At 36.6% G+C, this 5,456-nt stretch overlaps 2 long non-coding RNA genes across 2 annotated transcripts; both read right to left on the reverse strand.

Moving 5' to 3' along the window:
* Window positions 1–1,318: 1,318 nt before the first annotated feature.
* LOC108671531 lies at window positions 1,319–2,089 on the reverse strand. Its single transcript, XR_007156617.1, has 3 exons — window positions 2,064–2,089; window positions 1,757–1,840; window positions 1,319–1,386 (listed from the first exon to the last, which is right to left on the reverse strand). It is a non-coding gene; the product is annotated as an uncharacterized LOC108671531 (long non-coding RNA).
* An 850-nt stretch (window positions 2,090–2,939) lies between these two features.
* Window positions 2,940–3,963, reverse strand: LOC125177675. The gene is made up of 3 exons (XR_007156616.1): window positions 3,897–3,963; window positions 3,434–3,543; window positions 2,940–3,030 (listed from the first exon to the last, which is right to left on the reverse strand). It is a non-coding gene; the product is annotated as an uncharacterized LOC125177675 (long non-coding RNA).
* Between the last annotated feature and the right edge of the window lie 1,493 nt (window positions 3,964–5,456).

Genomic DNA, 5,456 nt, shown 5'->3' on the forward strand with positions numbered 1-5,456 from the left:
ATTCTTCATATCGATGAAAGGTAACTCGAATAGAATTAATAAATTTGAATTTGTTCTAATGGTTTGTCTTGGTAGTATGTGATGGTTTTGGGATAACTACAGTTATTATGTCTTCCACGGGTGTAAAAACTATCAGCAGGATTTTGATTCTTTTCCGTAGCAATATCATCAAAAATGAATAAATTCTTCATCCCCGGATCTATATCACTGGGATCAGGCACAGAAGCAGTATTCTCAAAATATTCGATAGCACATTTTTGTTGACGTTTTTCAGGTAGGTTTTCGAGATATTCATCAATATTGCCATTGCCGTTAGAAAATAAATCAATGATTTCAAATTTATTATATCCCTTATCGAAAGCGTTCTTCAACAACTTATCAGGAATTTAAAAGTAAAGAAAATAGCCAAAAATTTCACCATTTCTTATAAGAGAAAACGTTTCGGAGTCCAGCTCCATCGTCAGTCCAAAACCTAGAACACAGGTACAAACAATTAGTAACCTAAAATTCACATTCAAACAATTCACCTAAACTTGAGGACATTAGAACTAAAATCGAAGATAACAGAAATAAAAATGAGATGACATGCAGAGAAAGTACTATCTATTTACAATTTGTAGGGGATAGGAACTGAATGCAGCATTTAAACTGGGTTTCTGTTTGAAAATATATAATGATTCTAAAATTCGTAGGTCAGAAACACCGGTTGTGGAGGCTAAAACTCTAAAATCACTATTGGACACCGGGACTTTGCACTGCTCGGCATGAATACGTACGGCTGAATGAGGGAGATGCGCAAGTTTGTTCCCTGTTCTATAACTCCTGCCCCTATGCTCTGCAAGCCTAGTATAAAAATTGCGCGATGTCATACCGACATACGCAGATGCGCACTGCGCACAACTATATAGATAAACTAGGGATGATCGCATAAGAAAAGGGATAGGATCTTTGTACTTGAAAAACGAGCTAATTTCGAAATTGTTCACTAAAATTGTTTCCTTTGTGTTTCCTTTACAATTTGTGTATACTCAAATTAAGAAGTTCTTGTCTAAACAATATGCTGAGGTGGTTCCCGAACGTGACGATAGGAATCGTGTTCATTGTTCTTTTCCTTACTTTGGCCCCGCATCTGAGACGATGGCAAAGGAGTTGAAAGATCTATTCTCTAAATACCTCCCAAATGTAAATCTTAATACAATAACCACGCACTACTTACGTAAACCGTTCACTACACTCAATAGCCTAACAGCCTGGTAATGAAGACCCAATAACCACATACACACTACTCACACAAACCGTCTGTAGTTACGCTTGCCAAAACTCCACATCTCAATAGGCAGATCATTGTGCTCCGCTAGTGCGAGAAGACGTTTCAGTAATTCAAGCCTTGAAGAAATAAAATTACAAGAAAGGTTTTAGTAGCATTAGTTGTATTTTTTATTTTATTATAATTCCATTTAACGATTTATGACTTCGTCAATTTGAGAAAGAAGTTAATGGCATAATATTCTGAGAGTTCGTTTCCACAAATTTTCTAAGATCTGTAATGAAATAAATAAGCATTTGGACTAAGTTAAAAATAGGCATATTTACAATGCAAACTTGAATTGACATGCTATCAAGGCAAGGTGTAAGTTGGTAATGAAAATGATAGGGGACTTATGTAATGGCGATTAGGTTTCAACAAATTACACCGTTAACAAATACGGCCGTTCGCAGATACGTGTTAAGGTCTAAAAGTAATAAATCGGCTTACTGCATTTCTGAGGAAGTTTGGACTTGGGGCGACCCGTTCCAACCGCACTCACCAGCACATTGTGTACCTCCCACCGCGCAGTATCTGAGAAGAGGACAAACTGAAGAATCCTTTTAACTTGTCTCTAAAGTTATACTTCTGGATACGCTTATAAAGTGATTTAGGCCAGAGTTTGCTTCAGAGCAATGTCGATATAATTAATTGGAAAACATTTTGGTGTGGAAAATTTTCTAAATAATTAGTATAGAGGCTAATAAAACTGGAATTGCAGCAAGTTCATTAACTGGCAGATTCGGCAGGTACTCACTGGAAACATGACAGGAAAAGGTCGAATAATAATTCCCTTTTCTTCTCTTCATTTCGGAAGATGTAGTTTGTCAGGACATCTATGTACCTGAATAGATGAATACTGCTTTTAGGATATTGAAAATGGATTAAATAAAAATGATCTGATTAAAGCTGACTTCAATTATCAGCTCCCAAAAAAGATTTCAAAAAGAAAATTTCATTGTGCAACAACTGGAGCATCATGACCAATAGAGCTGTTTCAAACAAGACCCAAAACTTGTTGCTCTGTGCCAGGTTTGAGGGAAACTCATGACTAATGTTTTTCAGTCAGATGAATTATCTCATATTCAGAGCTGGACTCACAATTATTCAGATAAGCGAGTCCCATCAACTTTACTTATAAGAATGATTTAGCAAGTGCCAAGCTCTATATGGGAAGCAGGACGAGGCAACATGGGAATTGATCACTAACCACATATATGATCGATCAGTCTATCTGTTTACACTTACTTCTTCTTACAATTCCAGTCCTTAATTTCACCATTGTAAAAAATTCTGTCAAAGAATCCGGGTAGGTCGAGTTCCAATATAACAAAATTATTCAACAGGTAAAATGAGCTTTCATGGTCCTGTTTATATATTGAAGTCTCGTACAGAAGATTTTCTGTGACAAACTCTCTGAAACAGAATCAGGAGAGAAAAATGAAGAACAAATTATTTATTAATGCAACGAAAGAATATGTTTAATTACATTGTGTTACACATACATATAACGTATTTTTCAACTTATGATACACAGATTTGATTGCAAGCTGATGTGCTAAGCATTTAATTAGATGCAGCTGAACTCACGGTCCCAACTCGTGCACTGCCAACACCATCTTCTTCGCTTGTGTTTTGGTAAATTCTCCTCCTCCAATCCAATCACTGATCTCCTCGTAGGAACAGCCACCTTTTAGAAGTCTTGCAAGTATTTCAACATTGTCCTGTAAATTAAAAGTAAAAGTAGCTCATGCTCAAAATTCTTTGATTTAAAAACTGTTATAATAAATAAAAATAAAATGGCACAATTTTCTCACTGAACATGTTGCAGCATCACACGAATGTTATTGAGACGAATGTAAGATTAAGTGATCAGGAAAAGTTACATACAATGGATTGAAATATGATAGAATATTGTATGCATCTAGAGTAGTACCTAACCTAGGGGTCAATCAACAAGAAATTTGCAAAGAAATAAGGATATAATGAATTAAAATACACTGGAGGCTCCAGTAAATGAGCAAAGTAATTGCTGTTCACACTTCCAAATTGTCTGCAAAGTAGAGGAACCAGCAACAGTTGTGCACAATAGTATAAATGGATATTTCAAGAAAAAGCAGCTTGAACCTTAGCAAAGAATGTAGCTGATCTGTTGTTGTGCTCTGCATCTGTTGCCTTAGCATCTGCACCAGCATCCAGCAGCAGCTCTGCGCCCCGCCACCAACGCTTCTCCAACGCTGGAAAAAATGCATCAGTGAGGTGCAAACTGCTTCTTCCTCTGCATCCTTTGCAAGCATACAAGTATTTTATTCACACGTTCTTGTCAAAATAATTCAAGCAGAACCAAGCAGATCAAATTTGCTACAACTTCCATATCACTGCAGAAGCATATAGACTCTTGCCAAGTTATTTCATATTTTATAAACTTAATAACAATTAACATTTCATTCTTCTTCGTACCATTTCAAGAGGTTTAATTGAAGTATCAAAAATAGACTTCTTTAAATTGTCCCAGAAAATATTTTATGAAAATCATTAACCACTCCAAAAATCTACATAACCATTAGAAAAAGTCCACACCAAAACGCACCAGCAAATAGAGGTAAGGAAACTGGATCAGGTTGAGGCAGATTAGGATTTGCACCAGCAGCTAGGAGAATCACCAGAATTTATTCCTATAAAAACGTTAACAAGTAAAAGAATAAAGAAAATGAAATTCACAATGAAAGGATAAGCCAAAGCTTAGCTTAGCACTTGAAAGTAATAAGCCAAAGCTTAGCTCTTAAAAAAAACTGCAAATTATCGGCATAAATAACAACATTTCTTCAACCAAAATATCATTAGATATTATTTTTATAAAACACAACCAGGGTCATCATGTCTGCAAATAATTTGAATTATATTACAACAGAAATATGATGCTTGATTGTAACACAAAACAAAGTGGAAACTAACAGCTATATATGCAATTTCAGCATATCATAAGTGAAGTTTTTGTTCCTCTAGCATGTATGTGTTAATTTCTAACAAGGGACAGTTCAATTTAAAATAATGTATATTATTAAATGCGCTAGATAGAAACCTCAGTTTGCAAGTCAGTCTGCGACTCAGGAGTGAATCTTTTACAGAGCAGAAGGAGCGCAGTGGACCGATCATGGCTCTCCATGTTGACGCACCTTTCATCTGCCATGAACAATTTGAACATTGATGGAAAATAACATATTAGCTGACTCTAGTATTAGCTTCATAACTAACTATTGAAGTAATGGATTGGTTTACTATCACTTCAATTCTCTGCTGCTAACAAATACCATACGTAGTACTAAAACTGAACCAAATAAATTGAATGTAAATGATAAACAGGAGCAGTACCGTAGCTCCCATCTGATTTCATGTTGAGCCTGCATAAGAAGCTGCCATGTAACAATTACCAGAATCATTCATCATTTTTGTGGAGAGTCTTGATAGCAAAAGCAACAGACAAGACAATAACTACACACAATGTTGCTTGCAAAGTTTGGTAGTAATGGAAAGTGCAGGAAATTTGTCTTGAGACCTGCTCTGTGCTGAGAAAATCTCTGTGCTGGTTGGAAAGTTATGTCCGGAGACAATTCACTTGACCTGATAGAGATTGAGGACGAGTCAACATCTGATAGACACGTGATAGATCACGCTATCAAGACCGCAGTAGTGGGCGGAAGCGAACGTTATAAAAGGGCTAGCAACCTTAAGCAAAGCCCCCAGTAGCTGATAAGCGCTCCGCGATGTAGCGTGTAGCTTGAGTCTCTCCGGCCTAACCGGCCGTCGCGCGCTTATATCTATTATAACTCTCCCATAATACCATCCCGTATAGAGATAGTTTCTCTCCAGTCACATCACGTATAGAGTCTTCGGACATTTTGGCGCCGAACTAAGTGATAACAATCGTGTTTTCTTAAAAAGTGAAATTCGATTGCTTGACTATAATTGTGAGACTTTAAATACGGTGGTGAAGTGAAAGACTTTTGAAGTGTTTGTGATTATAGCAACACTGTCGCATAGTGATTTTCGTGCGACCAAGCCTTTCAACGGATTGTTTCAGCGATGTTTAACTCATTTAAACGTCTGAAGAAGAGACCAAGAAGACCTTCATCTACTAATTTCTGCAGCC

This window comes from Hyalella azteca, unplaced genomic scaffold, assembly GCF_000764305.2.
Source record: "Hyalella azteca isolate HAZT.00-mixed unplaced genomic scaffold, Hazt_2.0.2 contig4033, whole genome shotgun sequence".
Lineage (NCBI taxonomy): Eukaryota > Metazoa > Arthropoda > Malacostraca > Amphipoda > Hyalellidae > Hyalella > Hyalella azteca.